Source organism: Ranitomeya variabilis, chromosome 6 (genome assembly GCF_051348905.1).
Source record: "Ranitomeya variabilis isolate aRanVar5 chromosome 6, aRanVar5.hap1, whole genome shotgun sequence".
Lineage (NCBI taxonomy): Eukaryota > Metazoa > Chordata > Amphibia > Anura > Dendrobatidae > Ranitomeya > Ranitomeya variabilis.
In genome coordinates, this window is record NC_135237.1 from 579,151,751 (window position 1) to 579,168,923 (window position 17,173).

At 48.0% G+C, this 17,173-nt stretch overlaps 1 protein-coding gene across 8 annotated transcripts in view; it reads right to left on the bottom strand.

Moving 5' to 3' along the window:
* The window catches only part of PLEC (plectin), a 447,362-nt gene that overhangs the window by 370,136 nt on the left and 60,053 nt on the right, over positions 1–17,173 (bottom strand). The gene's annotated exons all lie outside the window — the stretch shown is intronic.

The following is a 17,173-nucleotide window of genomic DNA, read 5'->3' on the forward strand; positions in this document are numbered from 1 at the left end:
TAATATAAAGAATTTCTTATTGTTCCAACTACACATACAGAGCTCTCAGCTGCAGTATCCTCTGCCTACATGTGCCTACGTGTGATTCTAGCCCCCTCTTCCCACTCGCCCCCCCAATAGCTACTCCAAGCTGTATAACACAGCTTTGTTCCTTCAAACTGGAATATAATAACCCAGAATATTCTTATAGGCAGGAGCCGTATATATTTGGAATCTGCAACCTAAAAGCTATCTACAGTGGTGTTTTCTGGCTTATGCGTGCATCAGGAACTGAGAAAAGGGTTCCTGCCTCCTCCTAGCAGGCAGATAGTTCTTGTTTGGTATCAATACAAAGCTAATTGAGTAATAAGAAAAATGATAGTCTTGCCGTCACCCTACAAACCTCGCAGCTCAACTTATAGCACTCATAAGCGTTTTCATAACTTTAAAAAGTGGAGTGCATGCCATAGCTCTGCCCACCCAGTGAGGCCATGGGACAGAGGGTATAAGGCTGTGAAGCTCAATTAGGAAGTTGTCTTTCTGCCCGGGGTATCATCCAGGAGAGGCTGTGCATTTTGAACTGATGATTTCGGACGTTTTTCCCTCCCCCCTCCTCCACATGGCTTGCCATGGACTGAACCAAGTTTCATATCAATCCCTGTTATTTTGTAATTGTTCTATGTACTGTAGTTGTCTCATTTTGTAACATCTTTTATACTTTTGTAAACACTGCCTACATTTTCTGGAGTAAATCTATAAAACTTAACTAGTTTCATTTTCCTTGCTCTAAAAGGTACCGGTACGTCCTCTGTGTTAAATTACGCTAACGTGCAGGTTGGCTCCTGACCCGATACTTATCTGGTTGTAAAACAAGGAGCTGGTGACAGCGAGTGTTTTGTGGATTTGGGAGACTCTGGCAGTGACGGACGGAGGTTCTATATGTGTATTACCCGCCTGGGACTGGGGATATACATACTGCCCTCCCTGAAGAGAGCACAATAGCTAGTACACGACCAGGCGGCCCTTCAGGCGACTATTTATCCTAGGTGTAGTTCCCTGACTGACCTGAGGGTAAGGGGGGGGGGGGGGGGGGGAGGCCAGAGAGCTGCAAGTTACAAACCGGAACTGGAAAGAGGGATATAATAAATCCCTGATGAACTGGGGGGGAAACCACACACCACTCGTTCATGAAATATTAGTGGCAGAGCGGTGGGATAATAGAGCATTAGTGATCTGGTTTGAGCAATCATTCCTCTCACTAAAGACCTGCACGGTTCTTGCGAGGATCCTGCACAAAGTTTTGGAGCACGAAGTCTGTTTATTAGTGCTGAGACAATACTGTGGATATAAGCAGTTACCCCTTCCCCATCTCTTGGTTTTTCTGTCCTATCTTTTATTTGGCAACCATGATTACGCTGGGAGAAGCCTGGTATAGGCAGCAGTCAAAGGACACTCTTACTGCCTTTTGCACATTGAAACAGATTGACCCCACGGGCAAAAACAAAGGCCAAATGGTTGCAGATCTGGTGTGACTTGAAGCAGAGTCAGTCCATCCCCAGAGCCTAGAGGAAGCAGGAGCCAGCCCAAGCGCAAATGGTGCTGCTGCGGAGATCCAACCACTGAATGTCGGCCCTACTTGCAACTAGGGCAACGTGGACCCCCACCTGCAGATGGCCTTGGAGCAACTCCCCGCAGATGATCATGAGGAATGTCTAAAGCTGATCCTGCAGTTCCAAGAGAGACAAGCTGTCACGGGGAGACTAGGTGGGCGAGAGCTAATAACCCGGGCCCCTGTAATTTCCCTCAGACTAGGGAAATACTGACTGACCCTCTACCTGAAGTTTACACTGATGGTGTGCATGTCCAGGCCTCGAACCTCACTCTGCCTCCTGTTTCAACCCTAAGATGAAAACCTCCGCCCTCCACCCAGTGAATGCAATACGCCAATACCCACAGTTAGCACAGACAAGGATAAAGGAAAATATACACCACGCCGCAGTCACTCAGGAATACACTATAAATGTGCAGGGGAAAACAAACAAATATAGGAAGGAGTAAATAAGACAAAGGAAAATACACCACCAGCAACGATTCTCCAACAACCAGCTCTCCACTCCAGACCGAGATAACAACGCAAGACAGAAGCTATAATCGGCGACGCCCAATGATCAGGAAAGCTATTTAAAGGCAATGGGCATGGCCCAGCTTCCAATCCGAGGATCAGGTAAATTAACCCCGGAACAGCTAGACAAAATCTAGCCGACGCCAATGAGCAAATAGTGGTCAAAAGCGGAACTACCGCTGTCTGTCGGACGACCTGGTCTGAACAGCGTCCGACATGACAAGCCCAGCGGGAGGCAGAGAGCTGAGAGAGAGGCCCAAGCTCAGAGAGACTATAACTGCAGCTGGCAAAACTCGGGCAGTACCATCCACCACCTGGGGATGCAGCGAGTCCAGCAACACTCAGTTCCCTAAACCCCGGCCAGAGCACTTTCCTGTGATGGAAAAGGACAGGGACTTAGACATTTTTCTGCGGGAATTTGAGAAAGCCTGCAGACAGTTCTAGCTGCCCTTGGCCCAATGGGCTCGATACCTAATCCCAGGGCTCCAAGGAAAAGCCCTGTAAGCATTTGCTTCTCTCCTGCCAGATGGAGACTATGAGGCCATCAAGCATGCCCTGATAAAGAAGTACCAGCTAACTCCTGAGGTTTACCATAAAAAGTTCCAGAACCACCAACATGGCCCACACGACAGTTACAGCAATGTGGCGCATGGACTCAGAACCCACTTTGACCAGTGGGTCCAAGGACTGTCAATGGACGCCTTTGAGATGCTGCGAGACCTGATGATCAAAGACCAGTTCTTACATCTTTGCCCAGCTGAGATGCGACAGTTCGCGATGGACCAGGAGCCAAAAGACGTGGACAAAGCAGCGCAGATCGCCGACACCTATAAGGCCAACCGGAAATCGGAGGTGCAGAAGCCGGTCATCGCGAGTGAGAAAGAGGGTAAGCCTGCAACCAACCCCAGTACCCCTGCCAGTCGTCTCCCTGGAAGCCCTGTACCCTTTGCCAACACCAGAACTACATAAGACCCTCGGAAGTGTTTTTCCTGCAATCGGACTGGACATCTCAGCGCCACGTGTCCGAAAAGCAGAAGAACCCCCCAGACAAGGCCTCAGGGCCTAATGCAACAGTTCTTTTTGTGGGTGGAGTGGTTGAGGGGGTCTGTGAAAATTTGCAATACGTCACCGTGGAGAGCCATGTCGCTACAGGCCTCCAGGACACTGGGGCTGAACGAAACCTAATCCGACCCAATCTGGCGGCCCCTGAAGAGATTATTTCGGGGAAAACCCTTACGGTCACCGGGTTTGGGGGCATCCGCTGTCCCTTGCTGATGGCCTAGGTTTTTTTTTTTTTAGATTGGGTGCTGGGAGCGGGGTTGTCCGAAAACTTGCTCACCGACGTTTTGTTGGGGACTGATTGCTAATAGGGTAATGCTAATGATAATGATATGAATATGCATATTTTACCTGACAGTGATTGGCCTGATAATGCTTTATCTGATAATGATGATGTGTCTACAGGTGCAGGAATACTCAGCCACTTCATGCTGCGGGGTGAAATGGCTGAGGAACTCCTAACAGGAACAAGCGACAGTGCTAAGGAAAATGGGGAGATGCATGTGAACCGTGAGGAAAGTGATGCTGTGCAACTAACCAGAGCCACAAAGGACGGTAATTGCCCCATAAGTAGCACTGCTCCTGGGATGTTGGGGGTGGATGGGGAGGTAGTACCCATAGCAGCGCCAGCTGATGGGTCTGTGGAAATCCCCATGGAGACAGCCTACGTAGCTGCTGTCACTCATAGTCAGAATGCCCGAAACGCAGATAACGTTCTGCCTTCTGGACCCTCCTCAGTCATAGGGGTGCCTGAATCAGAGATGGACCCAGAGCAGGTCCCAGAGGGTTCCCGTGAGGAAGGGACCCTGATGTCACTTCTGGCTGCCTCCAGCCAGGAGTTCCAGGCCGCTCTGCACTCAGATGCGAGCCTGGAGACCTTGAGACACATCGATGAGACTGATAAGGAGAGGGTGTTCTGGGAACAAGGGAGGTCATACTGGGAGACAGTTCCCGGTAAGTCCCAAATGGACTGGTTGAGGGAAAGACAGCTGGTCGTCCCATACCAATACCGGGGTGAGTTGTTGCGGATTGACCATGAGATCCCACTCGCTGGACACTTGGGGGTGGGGGGGAACCAGCAAAACTAAGGCCCGGCTGTCTCAACACTTCCATTGGCTGAAGATGGGGACAGATGTGACAAGCCACTGCCGCTCTTGCATCACCTGCCAAAGAGCGGGGAAGACGGGGCCTGCTCTTAAGGCTCCCCTGATCCTTTTGCCAGTGATAGAGAAGCCTTTCCAGGAGGATTGCTGTGGACATTGTGGGCCCGCTGGCTGTCCCCAGCAGCTCTGGAAAACAGTACATCCTTACTGTGGCAGACTATGCTACCCAGTATCCGGAGGCAGAGGCTCGCCTAATGGAGGCTCTCTGTAAGAGTGCAGGTGAAGAGTCTGGTATCGAGTGCATATCACCCACAGACCAATGGCTTGTGTGAGCGCTTCAACGGTACCCTCAAACAGATGCTACGCATGCTGGTTGAGATCCGAGGACGCGACTGGGAGCGGTACCTCCCACACCTGCTATTTACTTACCGAGAGATTCCGCAGTCCTCACTGGGGTTTTTTCCCCCTTCGAGCTTCTGTACGGCAGGCGAGTCCGGGACCCGTTGGGTTGATAAGGGAATCCTGGGAAGAAGAGCCGAACCCTTCAGAAGTGTCCATTGTGCAGTATGTCATGCGCTTCCGTGACAAGATGCAGACCTTGACACAGTTGGTGCATGACAACATGGCACAGGTTCAGGCTGACCAGAAGCACTGGTACGACCAGAACGCCCAGTAGCAAACCTACCAGGTGGGTCAGAAGGTGTGGGTGCTGGTCCCCGTACAAAAGGATAAGCTTCAGGAGGCTTGGGAAGACCCGTATGTCGTACACTAACAGCTCAACCCAGTCACATACTTGGTCACTCTTGACCATGCTCGGGGTAAGTGCAAGGCCTTCCATGTCAATATGATGAAGGCTCATCAAGAACATGGAGCATGCATCGTACCGATCTGTAACCTGCCCGAGGATGGGGAGGAAGACCCCATCCTGGACATGTTGGCCCAAGCTAAAGCCGATGGGTCCATAGAAGACATGGAGGTAAGCACATACAGTAAATATCCGCACACAAGTAGTCACAGTTGCAGACCACGCTGGAACCCTTCCGGGCCGTGTTTACCAACAGACCTGGAAGGACTGAGACAGCCGGTCCACGAAGTGGACGCCGGGAATCATGCCACCCTACGGCGGACACCCTATCGGATCTCTGACGAGGTGCAGAACATCATGCGCCAGGAGATCGATGTGATGTTGCAGCTAGGGGTGATTCAATGGTCCAAGAGGGCGTGGGCTTCACCTGTAGTCCTGGTGCCAAAGAAGGATCGGACCATCCGGTTCTGTGTGGACTAAAGGGGGCTCAACGCCATCAGAGCCTCTGATGCGCACCCAATGCCACACATCGAGGAGCTGCTTGAGCGGTTAGCCGACGGGCACTACTTATCCATTATGGATCTGAGTTGGTTATACTGGCAGATTCCCCTGAGCCCCGAGGCACAGGAGAAGTCTGCTTTTATCACCCCCTTTGGACTGTACGAGTCCACGGTCATGCCTTTTGGCATGAAGAATGCCCCTGCCACATTCCAGCGGATGGTCAAACACCTGCTCCAGGGATTTGAGAGGTGCGCGGTGGTGTACCTGGATGACATTGCCATCTTCTGTCTCACCTGGGAGGAACACCTGCAGCATTTCCAGGAGGTGCTCTAAAACGCACGCCGCCTCCTCTATGTTAAATTACGCTATCGTGCGGGTTGGATCCTGACCCGATACTTATTTTGTTGTAAAACGAGGAGCTGGTGGCAGCGAGTGTCTTGGGAATTTGGGAGACTGGCAGTGACGGACGGAAGTTAAGAAATTCTTCTTGGCTTGATGGCTTTGTGGCTATCCATCTTCCTCTTGATTACATTCCAGAGGTTTTCAATGGGGGTTCAGGTCTGGAGATTGGGCTGCCATGACAGGGATTTGATTTGTTGGTCCTTTATCCACACCTTGATTAACCTAGCTGTTTGGCATGGCGCATTGTCCTGCTGGAAAAACCAGTCCTCAGAGTTGGGGAACATTGCCTGAGCAGAAGGAATCAACTGTTTTTCCAGGATAACCTTGCATGGGACTTGATTCATATGTCCTTCGCAGAAAACAACCTGCCCAATTCCAGTCTTGCTGAAGCATCCCCAGATCATCACCGATCCTCCACCAATTTTCACAGTGGGTGCAAGACACTGCGGCTTGTACGCCTCTCCAGGTCTCCGTCTAACCATTAGATGACCAGGTGTTGGGAAAAGCTGAAAATTAGACTCAGACAAAAGGATTACCTTACTCCAGTCCTCTATGGTCCAATCCTTATGGTCTTCGGCAAACTTCAGCCTGGCTCTCCTCTGCTTCTCATTGATGAAAGGCTTTTTCTAGCTTTACATGACTTGAGGCCTGCCTCTAGGAGCCTGCTACAACTGTTCTTGCCGTGCACTTCACCTCAGATGCCATTTGACATTCCTACTTGATGTCATCCTGCGGTTGCTGAGTGACATTCGAATAAGATGGCAGTCACCCCGGTCAGTGGAGAGTCGCTTTCGCCCTCTGCCGGTCTGTAGCTTTGTTGTCCCCAATGTCTGCTGCTTGACCTTGTTGTCATGGACTGCCGTCTTAGAAATTTTAAGGATGGAGGCAACATGAAGCTCACTATGTCCCTCTGCTAGTAAAGCCAGAATTGAGCCCTTCTTTTCCTCATTCAAGACTTTTCTTTTCAACTCCTTTGGCATGGTTAAATGTTATTTTTTCATTCCTATTACTTTTGGGATATTACTAGCACTTGTTTTGCCATCCAGCTTGTCCTATTGCAAGAGGATTGTGAACACCCCAGCAGGGTTTTTATACTTTCCTTCGTTAAATAAGATTTGGTTCAGATGATCACCTAATCAGAAGCACATTAAGTAGAATGAGGCATCCTCTGGATGGAATTCAGCTGACACTGGAATGGCTGTCAGACATGGAGACATGGTGATTTTTATACAACTGTATAGTCGGCTCTTCATTTTTGCCACAGCTCTACATTCAGTATATGCCTAGTGGCCATTCACCTAAGATAAGATATGGATGTCAACAACTAACAGGAGATTAAAGGAATTATTGACCTATTTGTGTAGGATTTCACAGGAGACCCGGCGTGCTGCTGCGGGTAATGGCAGTTGCCAGTTTGACGTTGCCGGGACCCGCAGCAGCATTATTTTGAGGATTTTAAAATATACTAATAAAAGAGTATAATAACTTTTTAACCAACTTATCTTTGTGAGTGGTTATCTTTGTATGCCTGGGCAGTGACTTGTTCTCAGGTCATTCCTTTTGATCTACAGGAGATCACAGAAGTGAGTGCACCCCGCCATTGGACATTACTATAAGATGGGAACATTACTAAGAAGGGGACACGGATGGAGACTGTTGTGAATTAGACTTTTTTGGCTCCCTCTTGTGGTCACTAGTGATATGACTCTGGGATTGTCTTTCCTCAGTTTGGCACCCACCTGGGTCGTTAGTCCAGGGGTGTTGCTATATAAACTTCCTGGTTTCTCAGTCCAGTGCCTGGCATCGTTGTAATCAGTTCCTTTCTGTTTGCTCCTGTCAGCTTAATTTTGCAAGATCCAAGACCAGCAAAGTCCTGCTTCCTTGTTTTTTGGTTATTTGCTTTGCTCTTATTTTTTGTCCAGCTTGTACTAAATGTGATTCCTGATCTTGCTGGAAGCTCTAGGGGGCTGGTGTTCTCCCCCAGGGCCGTTAGACGGTTCGGGGGTTCTTGAATATCCAGCATGGAAATTTTGATAGGGTTTTTGCTGACCATATAAGTCATCTTACTATATTCTGCTATTAGTCAGTGGGCCTCTCTTTGCTAAATATCTAGTTCATTCTTACGTTTGTCTTTTCTCCTTACCTCACCGTTATTTGTTGGGGGCTTGTATCCAACTTTTGGGGTCTTTTCTCTGGAGGCAAGAAAGGTCTATCTTTTCCCTTCTAGGGTTAGTTAGTTCTCCGGCTGGCGCGAGACGTCTAGAACCAACGTAGGCACGCTCCCCGGCTGCTGCTATTTGTGGTGCTAGGATTAGATATATGGTCAGCCCAGTTACCACTGCCCTATGAGCTGGTTAAAAAATAAGAGCAAAGCAAATAACCAAAAAACAAGGAAGCAGGACTTAGCTTAATTTTGCAAGATCCAAGACCAGCAGACAGGAGCAAACAGAAAGGAACTGATTACAACGATGCCAGGCACTGGACTGAGAAACCAGGAAGTTTATATAGCAACACCCCTGGACTAACGACCCAGGTGGGTGCCAAACTGAGGAAAGACAATCCCAGAGTCATATCACTAGTGACCACAAGAGGGAGCCAAAAAAGTCTAATTCACAACAGGAGACATCACTACAAGATGGGGAAAAGGATGGAGACATTTCTAATAAGCAAACAAGGATGGGGACATTACAATATAATGAGCATAAGGATTCGAACATTTCTATAAGACGAGGACATGAATGGAGACAAGGATGTGGACATTGCTATAATATGGGGACAAGGAAGAGGGCATTGCTATAAGATGGGGTCAGGATGGAGACATTACTACAAGATGGAGACATTACTATGCAATGGGATCAAAATGTGAACATTACTACAAAAATGGACAAGGATGAAGACATTACTATAAGATGTGATCAGAATGGGGACATTATTATTATTATTTATTGTTATAGCGCCATTTATTCCATGGCGCTTTACATGTGAGGAGGGGTATACATAATAAAAACAAGTACAATAATCTTAAACAATACAAGTCATAACTGGAACAGGAGGAGAGAGGACCCTGCCCGCGAGGGCTCACAATCTACAAACATTACAATATAATGAGGACAAGGATGGGAACATTACTATATGATGAGGACATGGATGGGGACATTACTATAATATGTGATCAGAATGGGGACATTACAATATAATGAGTACAAGGATGGAGACATTACTAGAAGATGGGATCAGAATGGTGACAAGAATAGGGACATTACTAAGAAGGGAACATGGATGGGAAAATTACTATAAGAGGACCAGTATGGGGACATTACTATATGATGAGGACCAGGATGGAGACATTACAATAAGATGGGGACAAGGATGAGAACATTACTATAAGATGGGGACATTCCTACAAGATGGGGACATTACAACATGAAAAGGGACCTGTCACGACACAGCTGTCAGGGGACATGGGACAAGGAGCTCCTATTCTGTTCCTAACCCTAGGGGGTGCCCTAGCTCGCCCTATTCCCCAGGATACGTCTGAAGGTGAAGTTGCCGGGGCCTCCACCCTTGCCTTATCTCCCAAGTTAGCCCTCCGTCTGTTCTCAATCCCAAACCAGAGAGCGCTACTGTGCACCGTAGCACACCAACCTAACAAACAAGGGTTAACAAAAAAACTCCAGGAATGCAAAAATAGAATTATTCTTACCGTTAATTCGGTTTCTAGGAACCTTCCACGACGGCATATGGAGGTTGTCTCTTTGCCCTAATGGGGAACAGGAAACACAGAGGTTAAAAGGACCTCCCACCTCCCACTTGCCAGTGACTTACAACTGAGACCATTGCACTGGTTTACCTTTAAAATCCCAGAACTAATCCAGGAATATATATATCGGGTGGGAAATTAGTGCCGTCGTGGAAGGTTCCTAGAAACCGAATTAACGGTAAGAATAATTCTATTTTCTCTAGTCACCTTCCACGACGGCATATGGAGGAATACCAACTAATTTTGGCACTAGGGAGGGACAACGGCCTGGAGTACTTTGCGGCCGAAGGCTAAGTCCTTGTTGGACAATACATCTAGTCTGTAATGTTTAGAGAAAGTATGGAGTGAAGACCACGTTGCAGCCCTGCAAATCTGCTCCGGAGATGCGCCTGCTCTTTCTGCCCAGGAAACCGATGTGGATCTTGTTGAATGGGCTTTGATACCTACTGGAGGTAACTTGTTTTGAGCGAGTTAGGCTTCCGTAATAGCCTTCTTGATCCATGTAGCGATGGTACTTTTGGCTACCTTTTTCCCCTTGTTTTGTCCTGAGAGATGGATAAACAGGTTATGATCAATTCGGAATGTACTGGTGTGATCCAAGTATTGTAAAAGAATACGTCGAACATCCAAGGTGTTGAATCTTCTTTCTTCCGAGTTTGCTGGATTGTGGCAAAAGGTTGGTAGAAAAATCTCTTGAGAACGGTGGAAGTCAGAGATAACCTTCGGAAGAAAGGACGGATCAAGACGAAGCACAATTGAATCATCTCTTACCAGGAGATAAGGTTCTCGTGTAGACAAGGCCTGTAATTCACCAATTCTTCTGGCTGAAGTAATGGCAACCAAGAACACGGCTTTATAGGCTAGGTTTTGTGGAGAACAAGATGATAGTGGTTCAAAGGGTGGGCCTGTCAGACCCTGGAGAACTATATTGAGATCCCATGGGGGAACTATGACCTGTTTTCTAGGATTCATTCTAGTAGCCGATGTCATGAACCTTTTAATCCAGCGATGACTCGCTAAATCTTGATCAAAGACCGCGCTAAGTGCAGAGACCTGGACCTTGAGGGTACTAGGCCTGAGACCTATTTCCAAGCCTTTTTGCAAAAAGTCCAATATAACGGGTATATTAGGCTTGAGGGGGTCTGGAAGGTTAGGCAGACAGAATGAAGAAAACTTTTTCCAGATCTTGTTGTAGATGGCGTTGGTCACCAGTTTTCTCGATTTTTGTAGGGTAGCTATGACAGGAATTGATAGTCCTTTAGCTCTTAAAACCTGGGTTTCAGCAACCACGCCGCCAAGCTCCACTTCTGAGGGTCTGGGTGGAGAATGGGACCCTGAGAAAGAAGATCGTGTTTTATCGGCAACATTACTGGTCCATCCACTTGTAGTTGGGTAATTAGGTTGAACCAACTCCTTTTGGGCCACAATGGAGCTATCAGGATAGTTGGAGTCCTTTCTAGGCGTATCTTCCGTAGAACCTTGGCAAGGATGGGGATTGGCGGAAAAGCATAAGCTAGATGAAACGGCCAATCTTGGGTTAAAGCATCCAACCCCCTGGGATTGCCTCTCGGGTTCAGGGAAAAAAAGGTTTCGACCTTTGCGTTCTGGTGAGAGGCAAAGAGGTCGACGTCTGGATGACCCCATCTGTGAACCAGCATGCTGAATATTTGAGGATCCAGGCTCCACTCGCCAGGATGGATTTCCTGGCGGCTTAGGTAGTCTGCCTGAATATTTGTAGTTCCTTTGAGGTGGATTGCCGTCAGGGATAATAAGTGCTTTTCGGCCCAAGAAAAGATTCGAGCGGAGATTTTTATTAGACTGAGGGTTCTTGTACTGCCCTGGTGCCTGATATGGGCCACCGTGGTCATGTTGTCCGAGTATATCTGTACATGTTGACCCGAAATCTGATGACTTGCCGCTAGTAGAGTCTCTTCCACAGCCTTGAGCTCCCTGAAATTTGATGATTTCTCGGAAATCGATTGGCTCCACTGGCCCTGATAGGGGACATGGTTCACTATGGCTCCCCAGCCTCTCTTGCTGGCATCTGTTTTGATGGTGGTTAGAGGAGACTGAATCTAGCATACCCCTTTCAGAAGGTTCCTGGGCTTCATCCACCATGTTAAAGAAGCTTTCACTCTGCCCGGAGTGTGGATCCTCTTGGCAAGAGTGCCAGGTTGACCATCCCAATTGTGAAGAATGTGGGCTTGTAGAGTCCTTGAGTGAGCTTGAGCCCAAGCCACCGACTGTATGCAGGCTGTCATGGAACCCAACAGCGACATTCCCTCTCGCAGAGTAGGAGATCTCGTTTCTTTGAACTTCCTGACTTTTGTTAGTAGGGGAAGTCTGTGATCGTCTGGGAGGAAGGACATTTGTTTTGCTGAGTCCAGCATTACTCCCAGAAATCTCCTGGTTTTTGCAGGTTGAAGCTGAGATTTTTGTAGGTTCGGAATCCAACCTAGAGATCTCAGAATGTCTAGAGTGGTAGAGACATGTGCTATCAGGGTTATCTCGGTGGAAGCTACTATCAGAAGATCGTCCAGATAGGGCACTATACAGACACCTTGCTTTCGGATAAAAGACACTACTTCGGCCATCACCTTGGAGAACACCCTCGGTGCTGATGAAATGCCGAAGGGAAGGACTCCAAACTGATAGTGCTCCACCCGATGATTCCCCTGTATCGCAAACCTGAGATATTTTCTGTGTCTCGGGTGAATAGGGATGTGGAAATACGCATCCTTGAGATCGATGGTAGCCATAAAAGAGTGATGTTCTATCAGAGGAATCGCAGATCTTACTGACTCCATCTTGAACTTGCGATATTTCACATGCTGGTTCAGACCCTTTAAGTTTATAATAATCCGGACGTCTCCTGAAGGTTTGGGAACCAGGAAGAGTCGGGAGTAGTGTCCTTTCCCCCACTCTGATTGTGGGACTGGGGAAATTACATTTGATCTGATAAGGTCTTTGAGACCTAAGGACAATAGATTGCGATCCCTTGATGATGGAAGGGAGGTGACTTTTAGACCCTGAGGTGGGGGAGAAATTAACTCTATTAACAGGCCGTCTCTGATGACATTGAGAACCCAGTGGGAGCTGGTAATATCCTCCCACTGAACCACATATTTCGAGAGTCTTCCCCCCACCGGGTCGGAGTCATTGTTTGTCCTGCTGGGATTGTTGCTGCTGCTGCTGTTGCGGGACAAAGATATTCTTTCCCCTGCCCTTTGCGTAGCTCCACCTGCCGGTTTTTCCTTTGCCTCTTGCTTGAGAGGGCTGAGGTTGTGGGCCACGAAAAAAACGTTTCCTAGGCTGTTTTTGCTCAGGGAGCGCCTTCTTTTTGTCGGTGGCTTTATCGAGAATATCGTCTAGGGCAGGACCAAAGACGTAGTCTCCTTTGAAAGGTATGGTGCAGAGCTTAGACTTAGAGGTGATATCCCCACTCCAGAGCTTAAGCCAGAGGGCTCTTCTGGCAGAGTTGGAAAGTACGAGGGATCTGGCGGCGACTCTTACAGACTCCAGAGAAGCGTCCGCCAAATACCCTGTAGCTTTATGCAGAATGGGTAGGGAATCCAATATCTCGCCTCTTGAGGTACCTTGAGATATATGATGCTCTAATTTCTCAAGCCAGCAGGAGAGGGCTCTTGCCACACAGGTGGAGGCGACGTTAGCCTTAAGGACAGCTGCAGAAGTTTCCCATGATTTTCTGAGGAGACTTTCGATCTTTCTATCCATGGGATCCTTCAATTGAGAAGAATCCTCAAAGGGGAGTGCGGTTCTCTTGGCGACTCTAGCCACTTGCACATCGACCTTGGGAATATCTAATTTAAGGTCATCCTCAAGCAGAAATCTGTGCTTCATTTCTGAAGGGGTACTAAGACGCCTCTCAGGTAGTTCCCATTCCTGATTAATCATATTAGTGATATTGGCATGAACTGGGAAGCCCACTCTCTTCTCCGATGAAAGACCACCGAACATCTGATCCTGTATGGACTGAGATACAGGTTCCTCTTCTAGTCCCATGGTATTACGGACAGCAGAGACTAGATCCTCAATATAGTCTGAGGAGAAAAGGTACTTCCTGACCTCAGCTTTAGGGGATACTGGATCCTCCCAGCCAACAGATGAGGCATGAGAGAGGTCCGAATCAGAGTCGGATTCCATAACCTGAATTTTCCTCTTCTTAGCCGGGGAATGAGGTTGTGGCTGCGGAGATGGAGGTGGGGGTGGAGGTGTAAAGGCTGCCAGAGAAGATTGTACCTCCTGTTTTACTAATGAGCGAATCTCATCCAATAGTGATGGCTGCTCAGCTCTTATTATCTTGTCCGTACATGACTGACAAAGTTTCTTGTCCCAGTTAGGAGGACATTTAGTGGAACAGATAGGACACTTCTTTTTATAGGCACCTTTAGGGGCAGGTTTTTCTCCCTGAAATATATAAAGGGAGAGAGGGGTGAGGACTTCTAACCCCTGCTACACTCCTCCCGGATCCCATCCCTGCGAACACTTACAGAGGCAGGGGTGGCGCTGGGCTCCGCAGATACGGGGCATGAAGAACCTTCCATACTGAAGGAGATAGCCTTACCTCAGTGGTGGTTCAGCAGGCTTTTATGGACGCCGTCCAAGCAGCTGCTCCAGCGATTAATCCCCCTCCCCCTCCAGAATCCAGGTGAGGGAGCTGTGCGGTCCGACACGCCGGCCGGCGAAACCCGGAAGTACCGGCTTCTGGATGCATGAAGAAACCGGAAGTGACGCGCGAGAGCCGCTGACGTCACTTCCGGAACGCCGAGCCGACAACATGGAGGAGGAGGACGCCGGGCAGCTCCAGGAGGAGCCCGGTTAGGGAACCCCGGCCTGCTTTGCCCTCGTGGGGGCGCGGGAAGGCCGGGCGGGGGTCCCGAGGCCCTGCAAGCAGGAACGACGGGAGCAGCATGAGAAGGAGGCCAGAGGCGACCATCTGCTGCCCGGCTAAACAGGCAGCGCCTGCAAGGTACCGTAGCCACCGGCCACTACAGCACATGAGGAAACCTCTACCTGTCCCATGGGGAACAGGAAAGACACTGGCAAGTGGGAGGTGGGAGGTCCTTTTAACCTCTGTGTTTCCTGTTCCCCATTAGGGCAAAGAGACAACCTCCATATGCCGTCGTGGAAGGTGACTAGAGAAATATTCATTCACATGTAACAGAGGAAAGCACCAGGCGTGGAGGTAGGGGAATAAACCAAAATAGAGAAGAATAGGGAATTACCATACATACAAATCAAGCAACAGTCACTAATAACTTCTCCAATTCTCCTTCTCATATGTACTCCTCTTCCTCCGTTAGCCAGGCCACAAATGCTAGCTCTGACAAGGATTTGCAACAGAGCCCAGATTATAAAGGGGAAAGGAGTGGCTAACCGAGCTCAGCTGTGAACACAGGGATTTCCAACATGGACGATTGTTATGGTTCTCAATGGCAAGAGAACATAGCCCAGCAAACATAAGTACTAGCTCTTGGAAGGATGGAAACTAAACTGACCATGAACTAAACCTGCCGCACAACTAACAGTAGCCGGGTAGCGTTGCCTACGTTTTTATCCCTAGACGCCCAGCGCCGGCCGGAGGACTAACTAATCCTGGCAGAGGAAAATATAGTCCTGGCTCACCTCTAGAGAAATTTCCCCGATAGGCAGACAGAGGCCCCCACATATATTGGCGGTGATTTTAGATGAAATGACAAACGTAGTATGAAAATAGGTTTAGCAAAATTGAGGTCCGCTTACTAGATAGCAGGAAGACAGAAAGGGCACTTTCATGGTCAGCTGAAAACCCTATCAAAATACCATCCTGAAATTACTTTAAGACTCTAGTATTAACTCATAACATCAGAGTGGCAATTTCAGATCACAAGAGCTTTCCAGACACAGAAACGAAACTACAGCTGTGAACTGGAACAAAATGCAAAAACAAACGAGGACTAAAGTCCAACTTAGCTGGGAGTTGTCTAGCAGCAGGAACATGCACAGAAAGGCTTCTGATTACAATGTTGACCGGCATGGAAGTGACAGAGGAGCAAGGTTAAATAGCGACTCCCATATCCTGATGGAAACAGGTGAACAGAGGGGATGATGCACACCAGTTCAATTCCACCAGTGGCCACCGGGGGAGCCCAAAATCCAATTTCACAACAGACGATTAACCCGTTCTGCCAGAAGGAATAAACACCATTAAAATGAAGGAGAAGCGCTTCTTCGCAGCGCCGGAGTAGCAACAATCAGACGCTGTGTTATTCTGGCTCCACACCATCATAATAACCCCGTGACAGTACCCCCTCTTCTACAAGGGACCTCAGGACCAGGCTTATCAGGATGTGCCATGTGAAAAGCTCAGACCAGTCTGTCCGCATGAACATCAGATGCTGGTACCCACATCCTCTCCACAGGATCGTACCCCTTCCAATGTACCATATACTGAAGCAACCGATGAACAAGACAAGAACCCAAGATCTTCGATGTATGAAACACTAAGTTTTCATCGACAATGACAGGAGATGGTGGTAGTGGTGATGGCACTGAAGATGTAACGTATTTTTTGAGGAGGGATCGATGGAATACATTATGTTTCCTAAAGGTAGGCGGTAAAGCAAGGCAGAATGCTACCGGATTGACAACGGCTAAGATCTTATAAGGACCGATAAACCTGGGACCCACTTTCCAAGACGGAACCTTCAGCTTAATGTTCCTCGAGGACAACCACACCAAGTCACAGGCCTGAACCCACCAAGCATCTCCGATCAGCCACACTCTTTTATTTGGATCCCATCTTCCTCAAATTATTCGTAACTCTTTGCCATATGGTAGTAACAGAATATGAAAAACGTTCTTCCGGTAATCCAGAAGGGCGATTTCTATTAAATGAACTAAACTGGGATGGAACCCATATGCCCCGAAAAACCGGGCCTTACCGGACGATTCCTGACAACGATTATTTACCGCAAATTCAGCTAACGGTAAGTACAGTCATATGAAAAAGTTTGGGCACCCCTATTAATCTTAAGCTTAATGTTTTATAAAAATGTTTTTTTTTGCAACACCTATTTCAGTTTCATATATCTAATAACTGTTGGACACAGTAATGTTTCTGCCTTGAAATGAGGTTTATTGTACTAACAGAAAATGTGCAATCTGCATTCAAACAAAATTTGACAGGTGCATAAGTATGGGCACCCTTATCATTTTCTTGTTTTAAATACTCCTACCTACTTTTTACTGACTTACTAAAGCACTTTTTTTGGTTTTGTAACCTCATTGAGTTTTGAACTTCATAGCCAGGTGTATGCAATCATGAGAAAAGCTACTTAAAGTAGCCACTTGCAAGTTGTTCTCCTGTTTGAATCTCCTCCGAAGAGTGGCATCATGGGCTCCTCAAAACAACTGTCAAATGATCTGAAAACAAAGATTAT